Raw genomic sequence first — 14,997 nt, forward strand, 5'->3', positions numbered from 1 at the left:
GGGGCTGGTGGGGGAGGGTGGTGGGAGAGGTGCGCAGCCTCACGCCTGTGCAGAGAGGTTTTTAGGTACGCAGACCTCGGAGGCTGGAGGGCGCTCTCCCTCGGTGTCCCCCTTTGACACTGGCTCTCTGTTTTCTCTCCCCTCTGCAGGAAGGCTATCTCCCGGGCAGGGCTGCAGCACCTGGCCCCCGCACACGCCCCCAGCCTCTCCGTGGCCAACGGCCCCGCCAAGGAGCCCAGAGCGACCCTGGACTGGAGCGTAGGTGTCCGCCTCCCTTCCAGACACCGTCTCAGCTGCATGCGTTGTTTTTCGTCTCCGAATCCCCGTGCCGATGCGGGAGACTGACCTCATCGTCTCAGCATGGCTCACAGACCCGTCTTCAGATGTCCGACCTCGGGGCGGGGCGAGGGTGGGTGGGTGGGGGTGCAGCATTGCAGTGGTCCATTGGGCTGCTCACCGCAAGGCCAGCAGTTCAAATCCACCAGCCACTCCTCAGCAGAAAGGCCAGGTTCTCTGCTCCTGTAAAGAGTCACTGTCTCGAAAGTTCTTCCCTGTCCTGTAGGGTCACTCTGAGTCGGCCTCGCCTGGGTGGCAGTGAGTTTTGGAGGGACTTAGCAGGATCCTCCCTGGCCTATGGACCTAAAGGTTGGAGGTACAAACCCACACAGCAGGGCCTCAGATCAACGGCCTGGTGAGTTAGCACCGCTGCCCGGCTGCCCAGCCCCCTGTGCCCACCCGTCACTGGTGCCCGCCAAGCGGACGGTAAGAGCACGTCCCCAGTGTAGCTTTATCTTCCCAGAGTCAGTGATGGTACCTCCCGTATTCCTTTCTGGCCCAAGCACACCTTACCCCCACCCAGAGGCGGGCGGCTCTTGAAGCAGTGGGCCTGTATAGTTGCTGATGGAAGACGGAGGGCACTTGTTCATTAATTTTCTTCCACTTCACTCCTTTTGTCGTTGACTCAGCGGGCCAGGCACAGCCGGATGAAGCACGGCTCAGTGCTGCCCCGTCCTTGAAATCATTCCCACTCTCGCCTCACTGTTCATGGAAGAATGGGCGGTGTAGATGGTTTGTCTTTTTTACATAGTGGATGCCACACAGTGTTCATCCCTGTGTGACTGGCTTATTTTGCTTGGTGTAGCATCTTCCGGCTCTGGCCACACTGGAGCACGGTTTTCTCCATTGCATCTGTGTGGGCCGCGTTTTGTGTAGCCACTCACTCGATGGTGGACACCTGGGTCACATCCACCTTTGAGCAGTGGTGGATCATAGTGCAGGGAGCGCCGGGGTGCATTTCTCTATGTGGGTCTCTGCTGTCAGCACTTTGCTGCACGTGGCTGGGGTGGGATTGTAGGGTCATTAGTAGCCTGGCGAGCACTTGTAGTTTTTGGATTTTTTTTTTTAATTGTGGCAAAAATACACACAACGAAACATGCTCCAATTCAACAACTTCTGCATGTACGATTCAGTGCCATTGTTGCACAGCCCTTACAGACATCCTTTTCCAAATTATTCCACCACCATGAAAGAGTATGAAAGAAAAGACCACCAACCACAGTAAAAAAGCGAGAGAAGAAATTTCCGTCGTGGAACAAGCAGGAAATATTTAAGCCTAGAGCAAATTTTATTTGTATGCTTTCGAGCCATCACCACAGTTTCCCACTGCACCTGCCTCAATTTGCATTCCCACCAGCCCTGGGTCAGCGCTGGCTCGTGTTCCCCAGACACCACACTGCTGTTTGTTCCAGGTTTTATTTCCTTTCCGTCTTTGCCCTCCTCCTAGGGGTAGCAAGGGCACTCATAGTGGTTTGACTTGCGCCTCTCTGTTGGCCCGTGGCCCCGAGCACCTTCCCTGCCTTTGGCGGTCCCTTCAGTTCCTTTTTTGGAGCGATGCTGTTAGATCTCTCCGGGGAGAGATACACCTTGGTCCTTGACTCCGTGCAAGAAAGAATTCACGCCAAAGCCTGGTCTGTGATCCCAGTGGGTTTATAGAGAATAGTAGCAGTTTCAGGTCATACAGTGAATGGAACTCAGGCCAGACAGAGTCCACAGCACAGTTGCGGGACTGGGGGCCCGGAGCCTGGCGGCTCTGGACCACAGCCCAGCTGTGCTACATTGTATCACAGCCTCTGGGAAAGCGTGTGCCTGAGCAAACCATCTGGCCTTTTCAGGGGCCCCGTTGGGAGGTGTGATCGACAATACTGGTCAACCCCATTGGCTGAATCAAATTCACCTGGCTTAGATGGGCCAATGCAGGTGTAATGCCCACCTAGGTGTACCACCCCTTCCTGGCCAGAAGCTCGAACCTCTGAGCATGCATAATGGATGCTGAGGTCCCTATGCTAGCTACCTAACAATGTGTATTCAAGTCCTTTACCCATTTCGTGACTGGGCTGTATTGGTCCTTTCTGCTGTAATAGTAGGGATGGGTGTGCACAGCGTGTCGGTTTCATTCCGCAGTTCCCGCCCATGTTGTGCGGTTACATTGTTCTGTTGTGCAGTTACATTGTTCTGTTGTGCAGTTACATTGTTACATTCTTCACCCCCCAGGGTCCTTCTCTCTGTTGCCCGTGGTTCCTTTCTCCTCTGTTGGCTCGTGGTTCCTTTCTCCTCTGTTGGCTCGCAGCACTCTCCTCCCGGTTTCACAGTAACTGCTGGCTAAGAAGGAGCCCTGACCAGTTGCGCTGCTGCCCACTTGAAACCACCAGCCACTCCTGGGGGAAAGATGGGGCTTTCTACTCCCGTGAAGAGTTACAGACTCAGAAATCCACAGGGGCCGTCCTTCCTTGTCCTGTAGAGTCGCCATGACTCAGAATTGACTCAACAACAGTGACCTGGGATTTTGGTGTTTTGGGGGGAGGTTTGGGGTGGGGGGGTTGACTCTTTGGTCTCAGGAGATTTATAAAGGGAACACAGTGCATCCAGGTGATGCCCACTTTCCCCCCAAGTCTATCATGTAACCACTGCCACGGAATGAGGTCCGACAGTGACCCCACAGGACAGGGGAGAGCTGGCCCTGTGAGTTTTAACTCTCTCCGGGAGTACACAGCCTCATCTTTTCCCCAAGGGGCAGCTGGTGGTTTTGAACTGCTGGTTCAGATGCTTAGCCGCCCAACACATAACTCCCAGTGCCACTGGGGGTCCCCTAGCTACTAGGAGACCTGGGGAGCTAGTCTGGTTCCCAGTTTGAAGTGCGTCTCAGGGCACTAATCTCAGGGCTTCTTCCCATCTTGACTAGTCCTGTAGGCCGGCTTGTTGGTTTACTTTGCTGAGGTTTATGGTTCGGTTCCACAAGTCTCCCCCATTCTGTCAGGGTCCCCAATTAAGATGGTGGGAGGGCACTGATCAACAGATGGCTTTTGACCCAAGTACATGCCGAGTAGCCATTCACTTCATCTGAAGTCCGGAGTCTGAAATTCCCAAGTCCCTTAGAAGCACTTGTTAAGAGCCCCCAGTGAGGCGGGCGTTTGGCCCAAGATTTCTGTGTGGTGAAGGCACTGTCCTTTCCCGATGGTCAGAGTGGCAGAGAGCTGGCCTAGGAGTTGCCGTTCTGGCCTGGACGGAGCCCCTGGTGAATCTGAGCTCTTGGCTTTCCAGAGCACCACTGTGGCAAGTGACAGGGCGGAGGGGGGGAGAGGAGGTTTGGTTTTTGGCAACTATGTCTGGATTCAATGTATAATGAATCTGCTGCCTTGTATAATGTCTCCCTCTCCCAGCTCATGAACATTCTCACCTTGTGGGTCCTGGACACCTCACAATGAAAGTGGCCAGGACCCCCAAATGGCTGCATCCAACATAAACACAGCTTCTTCCTGGACAGAGGGGCTGGTGTCCAAGTGGCTCAGGAAAAGCATGCCTCTCCTGGGATCTCCCTTTACTTCCTAATACGGACTGGAGCAATTGCTTGGCTGGAGCGCTGGTTACACATTGGGCTACAAACTACAAGGTCAGCAGTTCGAAGCTACCAGCCACTCCGTAGGAGAAAGACGAGGCTTTCTACTCCCATACAGAGTTACAGTCTAGGAAGCCCACAGGGGCTGTTCTACCCCGTGCACTTGGGTCCCTGAGAGTCGGCATCGGCTGTAAGGCAGTGCGTTTGTTTGGGCACTAACTGAAAGGTCAGTGATTCCAGTCCAGCTTCAGAGTGGAGGAAGAAAGGCCTGGCGACTTGCTCCGTGTCAGTGAGGGCTGACATCAAGTGGCCCCAGAGGCAGGTGTGCCTGGATTCCGTGTCCGCTGCATTCTTCCCCTCTTTAATTTACACCTGTGTGCACACAGCTGAGGCGGAGGAGACGCACAGGCAAACAGATTGATCCAAGCAAACCGGGGCCACGGATGAGCTTGGCTAAGGATCAAGGCCCCAAGCAGACTGGAAGGACTGCTGGCGCCCCAAGCAGCGTTTGGCTCCCAGGAGCCAGGGCGCTCTTTGGGATGCTAGTGTGCAGCGGGAACCCGTGTACATCCCTTCCTGGGACCATGCACCAGACCCGTTCTAGTCCTTGGGAGGCCGTGGTCAACTTCCTCACCTCTCTCAGCCCGCGTCCGCCCCTGTCAACGGGGACCTCCCCCACCCTCCCCCCATGGCCTGGCCATTGTTAGCTTCCAGCAGCATGTGAGCGATTTAGCCACTGCTGTTTCAGCCCGGCTCTTAGATTCCAGAACCTTCTCTCCTTCCGTGGTGGTTCTTGTTGGGGTTTCCTGCCCCGCCCCCATCCAGCTCTCTGGGAGATACAGAGCACACGCCTTTTGTTCTCTGGGGAGGTCCCCTGTCCTTCAGACGGAGGAGGCAGAGAGGTGACCCAAACCTGCTTTCAGCAGGTGCCCAAGCAGTCTGCTGACAGAGTGGGCTGTGGCCCTGACCCAGTGTGGACATTGCACCTTCCTGTCCAGGCCTCGGCCAAGCCCCCCTCCACGTCTTAGCTGAAGCAGTTCTGCTATCTTGCTGTCCCTGGCTCCACAGCACCGTGGTGGACGGACCTCAGTGCCAAACTCGTGCGTGTTTATTTGTGGTTGAGTCTCTCCTGGGAGGTCCTCTGAGGGGAGGAACGTGGCTACTTCCCAGCTGCCTGGCTTGTGGGGCTGGATCGCTGTTTTAGGTTCAGCCAGGTGGACTCTGAGCTAGGGGTCTGGCGGGCCCCCAGACTGTCTCCTGGTCCAGCAGTTCTGCTGACACAGCTGCAAAGCCTGCTGGGAAAAGAAACAGCTCTTTCCTCTTCGGCGCCCCAAAACACAAACCAAAAGAAACCTGCGGCCACCGAGTCGATTCTGACTCACGGTGACCCTACAGGTGGGGCAGCACTGCCCTCAGGGCTTCTGGGACTGCACATCTGTATGGGAGCAAACAGCCTCCTCGGACCCCCGTGGAGTGGCTGGTGGGTTTGAACTACTGATCCAGAGGTTGACCAGCCCAGTGCGTAACCCACGGTGCCCCCAAAGCACCTCCCTGCTCCGCCCTCTACCCGCTTGTGTAGGGCTTCCCAAGATGGTCCGTCTTGGAAACAGTCAGAGGAGAGGTTGGTGGGTTGGTACGTTAGAACAGCCCACTTTGCCGTTAACGCCCCGTGTTGTTTTTTTTTTGTTGTTGCAAACACAGCAGCCCTCCACAGATGTTGGTTCTGGTGAACATCCCCCGTGTCTGCTTTGTGGGTCACGGGGTCTTGCCTGACTACAGGATCCCTGGTGGTGTAGCGGTTACATGTCTGGCTGAGACCCGAAAGGTCAGCAGTTTAAAACCACTGGCCAGCTCCAAGAGAGAAAGACTGGGCTTTCTATTCCTGTGACCAGTTACAGCCTCGAAAACTCACCGGGGCAGGTCTATCGTGTCCTATAGGGTCCCTGTAAGAGTTGACTCGGTGGCAATGAGTTTGGTATTGTGTTTCTTTTCCTCTTACTGCAGAGGAGCCCTGGTAGCTTAGTGGCTTGTGCGGTGGGCTATTAACCACAAGGGCAGCAGTTTGAAGCCACCAGCTGCTCCGAGGGTGGAAGATGAGGCTTTCTGCTCCGGTGAAGACTTACAGTTTAAGAAAGCCAGGGTCAACTTGGCTTAGTTTTCCTTACTGTTCCCGAGACGGTGCAGCTTCAGAGCCCACTCGTCCCTGGTTTTTCCCTCACAGCGGCCCAGTGAAAAGGGGGTGGTGGTGGTGGCCCAGTGGAAAGGGAGCCCCCCCCACCACCACCACTTGATTATTCGCATGTCCTGCCACCTAAAGCAGACTCCGCGCCTCCCTGCAGAGGGCTGGGGGAGTGGCTGAGAGCCTTTGTCAAAGAGCAGTTGGCTTTAAGCCCTGGAGCTCAGCTCTTCCTTCCCCGGCCTCTGGAAACTCCCCCAGGAGCACGTGGGGCTGTGTAAGCCCCAGAACCCACCCAGACAGACCTTCCTCCCTGTCCAGCAGGAGGAAGCAGCGCGTAGTTGGAACGTGTCCGCACAGCCTGCGTGGCTCAGGGATGAAGGGGCGTCTTTACACAAGCCGGGTTTAAACTGGGTTATGAAACTGGGGCAGCTCCTCTCTAGAAACTTCTCACAGGAGGCTGGGAAGGAGGCAGGAGCGTGCGTTTCCCTACTTCCATCCCTCTTCTGTGGAAAGAGGCACCCTGGGGTGCAGTGGTGACTTGCATGGCTGAGAACTCCTGGTGCTTCAAACCCAGCAGCTGCTCTTTGGCAGAAAGGTGAGGCCGTCTGCTTCTGGGAAGATCCATCCTTGGAAACCTGAGGGGGCAGATTTGCCCCGGCCTACTTTGGTCCAAAGAGTTGAATCTACTTAACAGCAAGGTTAAAATAAAGCCTTTGTTTTATATACATGCTTTTACGTATAGGAAGAACCCTGGTGATACAATGGTTAAAAAACAGAACACAACAAAAAACCAACTGCCTGCCATGGGGTCGATGATGACTCATAGCGACCCTGCAGGACAGGGTAGAACTCCTCCGTGGGTTTCCAAGACTGTGCCTCTTTATGGGAGTAGAAAGCAAGTCTCCCGGAGCAGCTGCTGGTTTCAAACTGCTGACCTTACAGTTAGCAGCCTAACTCATGACCACGACCACCATGGCTAAAGCTAAATGAAAAACTGGTGGTTCAAACCCACCAGCCACCCCCAGGAAGGAAGATGTGGCTGGCTGCTGCTTCATGGAATCACCCTGGAGAGCCTCTGAGGCAGGCTGTGAGTCTGCCCTACAGGGTCACTGTGCGTCTGCCCTACAGGGTCACCGTGAGTCTGCCCTACAGGGTCACCGTGAGTCTGTCCTACAGGGTCACTGTGAGTCGGCGGTGGGTTTGGTTTTGGGGTTTCAAATGCGAGTCCTAGGAGCCCCGGGCTCAGAGCAGCCTGAGAGCTGGTCACTGTAAGTGGGTGTGGGCGTGCCCAGGAAGCTGGTCCTACCACACACCCGGGGTCAGTTCGCTTAGCTAACTCACTGCCTTCGCGTCCATTCTGACTCACAGCCACCCTACAGGACAGGCTAGGATTGCCTCCGTGGGTGTCCAAGATGGTCACTCTTTACAGGAGTAGAATCCTCTAGTCTCTCTTGGGTTGCTATAACTATGGGTTGCAGTTATAGCAGCCCAGCTTGTAACCCACAGCATCAAGTTCCCGAGGCTGTACATCTTTATGGGAGCAGACAGCCTCAACATCCTCCCTGGAGTGGCTGGTAGGTTTGAACTACCAACCTTCCCATCAGCAGCCTAACACCTAACCCACGGTGCCCCCAGGACCCCTTTCATGTTTCCACTTAAAACACGAACTCTATCACACTAGACAGTTTTGGCTGGCTGAGAAGGGACTGTTGGGGTTAGGAGTGTGAATGCTGGCCACCTTGACAAGTGGACGGGGAAGGAATGGGGCTGGGTTCAAGAGATAGGGGGGCGGCCGAGAGGAGAGCTGGGATCTAGTCGAGGAGGACAGTTCCAGGAAAGGGGACGTCCGGCGACCAAGGTGCCGCCGTTTTTTCTGTGCTCATTTTTTAAGGCAGAGTGGTGATCGCAGTTGTTCGCACACACAGCCGGGTCTGAGTTTCTCTCTCATTCGCTTGGCATGGCTTCACTCAGCTTTCCGCTGGCGGGTCTCCCTCCGTAGGTGTGGCTCTTGATGACATTGCCCTCACCTGTTTCATTCCATACGTCTGTCATCCTCCTCACTGGGCACTGGGGCACTTAGGGCTTTGGGCTCTTGGGTGGCAGAAACAAATCTCTTATGAACCTCACGTTCCTTGCATTAGCCTTACTGCCTTAGGGTGCACCCCGAGAAGTGAGCCTGCTAGGTAAAGTGTGGGCAAGTTTGAGTGTGCTCGTATATACTGATGAGGTCGAGGAGCCCTGACGGCATAGTGGTTATGCATTTGGCTGCTAATTGGATGGTTGGCAGTATGAAACCACCAGCCACTCCGAGGGAGAAAGGCCAGGTTTCTGATTTCCATAAAGAGTGACAGTCTGGAAAATCCACAGGGGCAGTTCTCCTCTGCCCAGTAGGGGTCACTGTGAGTCAGAATCCACTAGACGGCAGCGAGTCTGGTTTGGGACATGCAGGGCTCCCCGTGAGCTTGTGCTCACTACGCGTCTATATGTCATGTCTCTTTCCATGGAATTCCTCCGGGCTTCTCTCCCCCCTCAGTTCTCGGGTTTGTACAAAAAGAGACGTGGAAAGCCCAGCCAGTCTTGGGCCCTGGGCAGTCTCAACTCAATCAACTTGATCATCGCCAACGGCCCTTGAGTGCATTCTGACTCACCGTGACCCTCTAATCCAGGGTCAAACTGCCCCCTGGGTTTCCCGGACTGTATCTCTTGATGGGATACAATTAGTTAATGGACTTGAAGAGATAGAAGTGGCTCACAGGGCGCGGAGCCCACAAGTCACAAGAGGCCATTTGAGTTTTTCTGTCTGAGGAGACTTGAGGCTCTCAGCCCTGAAGGAAAACTGTTCCCGCTTGAATCTGAAGGAACAAGGTGGACGACCCCTCCCGCAGTCCAACCCCCTGCTGTCAAGTCTGTCTCAACTCATAGTGAGTGACCTGTTGTTGTTGTTGTTGTGAGGTGCCATCAGGTTGGTTCAGATGCACAGCGAGCCCGTGCACAACAGAACAGGACACTGCCTGGCCCTGCACCGTCCTCACCATTGCTCTCATGTCCAAGGTCATCGATGCAGCCACTGTGTCCGTCCATCTTGTCGAAGGTCTTCCTCTGCTTCCGCTGCTCCGCTACTTTACCAAGCGAGATATTTTCCTCCAGGGGCTGGTCTCTCTTGATAACATGCCCTACGTATTCTGAATGTTTCATTCTAGGATTGAAATCATGCCTCATGAAAAACGAATCATGTGCCCATGTGCACACATTGGATAAGATCAAAGCAAGAGCAACTTTCTGGTCAAGCCTGCAGGCGTGCTTGGGTTTCTTTCTGGATAAACAAGCACCGGCTTCCCCCTTAGAGCTCAGGGCCCGTCTGAAGCCAGTCACATCCCTGGGCTGCGGTCAGAGGGGCTTCACTGGAGACAGTCCACAGAGGGACACTGCAAATGGATTTGGGGCTTCCACTATCATCCATAGCCTTCCAAAAAAACACGTGTTTAGAATTTAAGCTCTAATACCATTCCCCTCTCTGGCTTTGGATTTTATGATGTACCCAGTTACTCTCTGTCAAGTTTCTAAAGGAGCCCTGATGGCTTGGCTGAGTGCAATCAAAGGCAAGGTTGGTGGTTCAAGCCCACGGATCACTCCAGGAGAGAAAGATGAGGCTGTCTGGGACACCCGCTATAGGGTGGCTGTGTTGGAAACGATTCCAGGGCAGGGGGTGGGTGTGGCATGGGTCTTCTCCCAAGGGATTTGGTTGGTTGAAAGCATCTGGACTCCTATACATCCCACTGTTCAAAATCAGTGCTGTCACCACCCGATTCCCCCAGGGAACATGAGAATTTCTTGACAATAGATTATTGCTCAGATAACATATCCTTGCAGTTCTGGATACACCTATATCACAGAAGTGCACAACATTTTTAGAAGCAGTAAAGCGATCCAGTTTGAGTCAGACTGAGTTAGTAAAATGCCTGAATTTGGAGACATCTGTGACTTAAACAAGTACAGTGGTTTATTGAGATATAACTCACACATCGCACTGTTTAGTTGCTTGCTCATGTTAGGAAGAGTTGTGCGATCCTCACCACAATCAACTTTAGAACATTTTCTTCTTTCTTGTACTCTTGCTTGTTCACTTCCCATTTTCTCCACAGCCTCCCCTTCCGTGCCCTTAGGAGATGATAAATCCAGGTACTGTCTCGATGGTTTGACCTATCCTGACGTCCCTACACAGAAAAAGCACAACACAAAGATCAAAACAAAAACCGTTTTCCCGCCATCGAGCCAATGCTGACTCACAGCAACCCCCTGTGGGTTTCCGAGACTGCGTGTGTTTGCAGGAATAGAGCCCAGTCTTTCTCCTGGGGAGCTGCTGCCGGTTTCCAGCTGCCCAACGGGGAACCACGAGACCACAGGGCTCCTTAAAACAAAGACAGAAACCAAAAAAGCACCCACTCACAATGAGCAAATAAAACAGAAAAACCTTATCGAAAAGAAAGCTGACAATATTAGATAAACCTAAAATGGGTCGAGAGGGAGATGAGAGGGTCAGGGGTTCCACGTTGGCACCTGCCCAAATCCTCGTGACGACAGTGTCTGCTACACCGTGAGGCTGTTCACATCCCTGCACTGCGGGCCCCTAGCACCCATGTTCTAGACACCACTGAGTCGGTTCTGACCCATAGTTACCCTGAAGGCCACATGGCTCGGTCCTGCACCACCCTCATAACCGTTCCTGTTCCGGAGCCCATGGTTGCAGCCCCGGTGTCCATCCATCTCTTGGAGGGGCTTCCTCTTTTTCACCGCCCCTCCGCTTTACCGAACAGGAAGTCCTTCTCCAGGCACTGGTATCTCCTGACAACACGTCCAAGGCGTGTAAGAGGAAGTCTTGACATCCTTGCCTCTAAGGAGCCCTCTGGCCTCACTTCTTCCCAGACAGGTGTGCTTGTCCCATTGGCAGGGACTTTCAGTATGCTTCACCAGCACCACCATTCAAATGCATCAGCTCTTCTTTGCTCTTCCTCATTCAGGGTCCGACTTTCACATGCATGTAACTGAAAATCCCATGGCTTGGGTCAGACACACCTACGTCCTCAAAGTAACCTCCTTGCTCTTCCACCTTCTAAGAGGTCGGTCTCGTGCAGCAGATTTTCCCAATGCAATACGTCATTTGTGACCTATTGGTTCACTTGTAATGCATACCGAAGGCTGCCATCCTTGACCTTCATCAGCAAGTGCTTCAAATAGCCCTCACTTTCAGCCAGCAAAGTGGTGTCATCTGCATATTGCAGGCTGTTAATAAGCCTTTCTCTAATCCTGATGCCACATTCGTCTTTATAGAATCCAGCTTGATTTGCTCAGCAAATAATCAGAGTACAATCATCCATAGCGTTCTGCATCGATAGCTGCATCCATAGCTTTCTGCAAACAGGGTGTTTAGAATGTAAGCTGTTATACCATTCCCTCCTCTTGGTTTGGATTTTATTACTAATCTGTTTTTGAGTCTGCAGCAGCTTCGACGCAGTTATGAGATCTGCTGCCCTCAGAAGCATAGCTTACCCATCACTGGCATAGAAGAATTTCCAAATAGCCATCGCTCGCCTTTTCTTAGACCCCCTGTTAAGTAAAGGCTCATTTGGGGATGAACCAGTGACAGTTTTCTTTGTTCTTCTCCCCTTGCTTATTTTCCAGATTGCTGCCTGCTGGGTGATCTATCAGGCTTATGGTAGTGTCTGTCGGGGTTGAGGTCTAGCCCAGTGTCTTTCCTAGACAGTTCTGTGGGTTTCTAGAATTGGGGTGACGAAGCCCAGGTGGCACAGTGGCTAAGGGCTTGGTCGCCAACCACACGGTCAGTAGCTGAGCCCAACCAGGGACTCCATGGAGGGAAAGACCAGGAGCAGTCTGCCCCCATAAAGAACCCTCAGGCTGGTTCTGCACAGTAACACAGTCATCAGGAGGTAGAATGGACTAAGGACACACAGCAACTCCAGAATTTGGTGTTAGGAGCAACCCCCACCCCCCAAAACCAAGCTCAACTCTGACTCCTAGTGCCCTAATAAGACAGAGTAGAGCTGCTCTGATGGGTTTCCAAGACCGTAGCTCTTTACAGGAGCAGAAAGCCTCCTGTTTCTCCGGAGGAGAGGCTGGTGGATTTGAACCGCAGACCTTGTGGTTAACAGCCCAACATGTAATCCACTGTGTGTGCCACAAGGCCCCCTGAGGGGCAAGCGCAGCAGCATTTGACTGATGCGAGTGTCAACTCTCCGGGTTCCCTGGCTCTCTGGACTCTAAGAGCTGGTTTGGAAGCTCTCCCCAGATCTCCTGGAGAGGACAGCAGGTAAAGCGGCCCCTCCCTCCCTTCCAGGAGAACGCCATCAACGGAGAGCACTTGTGGCTGGAGACCAACGTCTCGGGGGACCTGTGCTACCTGGGCGAGGAGAACTGCCAAGTCCGATTTGCAGTGAGTACCTTGGGCGCCGTCTTCTGGGGCGGGAGCTGGGCTCTGGGCCTGCAGACTGAGGGCCTCCTGGAGGTAGGGGTGGGGTGGAGGTGTTTTCAAGGCTTACACACAAGAGTTTATTTGTGTGAGCAGGGCTTTCAAGGTGGCCTTTCGGTGAGTTAGGAGTTCATTATAAGGAGTCCTGGTGGCATAGTGGGATATGTGTTGGGCTGCTAACCACGAGGTCAGCAGTTCAAAACCACCAGGAGGCACTCCTAGGGAGAAGGTGGAAGCTTTTTACTCGTGGAAAGATTTGCAGTCCCAGAAACCCACAGAGAGCGTTCTGCACCTTTTTGTAGGGTCGCTGTGAGTCTAGTGACTTGGTGACAGTGAGGGTTTTTTGTTTTGTTTCTGAGGGGTCAATGACTAATAGTAGTATTACTTCTAAATAGTAGCATTCCTCCTACCAATAGTACTATTTGAAATACTTGAATCATGACTTGATTGGTTAGTTGGAGTACCAATGATTTGGGTTTGATTGTTTGAAAATCATTTTCAGTCATTTGAAATCCTTAAGGTCATCCTCACGGGTCCAGTCATATGCAGCCAGGTTCCTGTGTGTCCTTAGGACAGCAGACACCTAGGGGAGGTTTCTGCACATGGGTTGGAGGCTGAGAGGAGAGAGGGAGGGAGAGTCTGTTTACCAGCGAGGTGGCTGTGTGTGGAGGGAGGCTCTGTGGTGGGTGAGGGAGGGGGTGCTAGTGGAGTGGGGGGTGGGGTAGGTGAGAAAAGAATTCTGAGTACACAGTGGAGGGTAAATTTCTAGAACGAGGTGACCTGACAGTCAGGGAAATGAAGTGCTCATTGCATCGACACATTGCTTTCTGACTGTATTTGGAAGCATCGTTAAAAGGCTTTGTGGGGAGAAGGTTACCAGGCAGTAAGAGGTGAGACAAGTAAACCGCTCCCATGAACCCTGTGTGGTTTAAAATGATCAGTCTGGAAGAATGCTGTCACAAGCCTACCACAGCGAGGGGCTTAACAATCGGACATTTATTGTCTTCCCCCGTCAAGTTTAGGAGGATACAAGTCTGGGGTCAGGTGCCAGTTGGAGGGGAAGGCTTTCTCTATCTGTGACTCTGGGGGGAGGTCCTTGTCTCCTTTCCACATCTGTGGGTGCACTGCTCCCGGAGGCTCTTGTGTCTTGGCGTCAATCCTCCTTTGGGTAAGGGAGGTTTTCAGCACAGGGACACTGGGTCCAAAGGACACGCTTCACTCTGGCTCTCGATTCTTGATGGTACTGAGATTCCCCTCTGCACGATTTCCTCCTCCTTTGTCTCTTGTAAAATCAAGAGGGGTGCAGGCCTCACCCAGAGGCACCTCACATCGGATCAGGACTGTGTCCCCTGAGTAAGGCCGTGACTGACAGGTGATCGCATCTCCTCGTGGGCCATGGTTGCATCATTACACAGCTGCCAGGTGATGTCACGACATAGGCAGCACCAGCCACACCCACTCATTCATGACAGTGACAAAGAAAGGACAGGCCCTGCCCATCTGCCCCTGGATGGAAACCGGCATCCTCCCGTCCATGACAGGTGCGCTTCTCTTTCACTCTGCTCAGGTGGTAGGTGAGAGGAAGTAAATCGGGCAACGCACGACGCCTGGGATCTGCACACGAGCACGCTCCCTGTAATCACTAGGAAGGGAGAGGGGGGTGTTACCCTGCAAAGCCGGAAGCAGATAACTTTCAAAGCCTTTGACCACACTGCCTGGCACCCGGGTCCAGAACCAAGATCCTTCTCACCTCTGAGGACGCTGTGGCTCGGTCAAAGGGTATAGATTTCATTTAGGGGGGTCTCATGAGGGCGGTGGGGGAAACAAGGGTACTGCGAGTGAGGTTTGGAAAGGCCCATGTGAACAGACTCCAGATTTGAACTCAGGGAGACCTGGATTGGACCCCGAGGTCACCCCACTCAGACTGGGCTGGGCTGAAGGACTCCTGACCTCTGGGCCCCGGTGAGCCCCCACCAGATGACGTTGATTTCAGTTGCCTTTCCAACGCAGAGCTGAACTTAGAGTGGCTGCGTTTCTTTTTAATTTGGTTGTGGATTCAGTGGATATAAATATCAGTTCAGCTTTCCGCATACGCATTTCTAATACAAGTCTAATTGCGGGGAGTCTGACGACATTATGGTTACCTGTGGAAAACCCAGCTGTTGGGATTCAAAGAAGGAATGAACAGGAGGCGCTCAGTGAATTGCAAGATCACTGGGCTGGGGACATCAAATAATAATCATATGGAGTGGAGAAAATGAAAGCTTATTTGCAGATATACCTTTGAACTGTCCCTAGGGGTTCTGCCTCGTCACCCAACTTGCCTCCTCCGGTCCTTGTCTGGTGCTCTGTGCAGGACAGCCACCTGCTGAGTCTCCTGTGAACGGACACCCACAACTTGGTGCAGCCTCTTCTCAGGAAAGGGCGCCATCGACTCACTGG

General features: G+C 53.3%; 1 protein-coding gene across 1 annotated transcript in view; it reads left to right on the plus strand.

The window, feature by feature from the left end:
- The first annotated feature begins 156 nt into the window (after positions 1 to 156).
- Positions 157 to 14,997, plus strand: part of DGKI (diacylglycerol kinase iota) — a 270,647-nt gene continuing 255,806 nt past the window's right edge. Inside the window, exons 1-2 of the mRNA XM_045288847.1 lie at positions 157 to 258; positions 12,424 to 12,519. The gene's annotated coding sequence lies outside the window, so the exon portion shown is untranslated. The remainder of the gene's footprint in view (positions 259 to 12,423; positions 12,520 to 14,997) is intronic.

The sequence above is a fragment of the Echinops telfairi genome, unplaced genomic scaffold (genome assembly GCF_000313985.2).
Source record: "Echinops telfairi isolate 266 unplaced genomic scaffold, ASM31398v2 ScPeMD7_23;HRSCAF=83, whole genome shotgun sequence".
Taxonomy (NCBI): domain Eukaryota; kingdom Metazoa; phylum Chordata; class Mammalia; order Afrosoricida; family Tenrecidae; genus Echinops; species Echinops telfairi.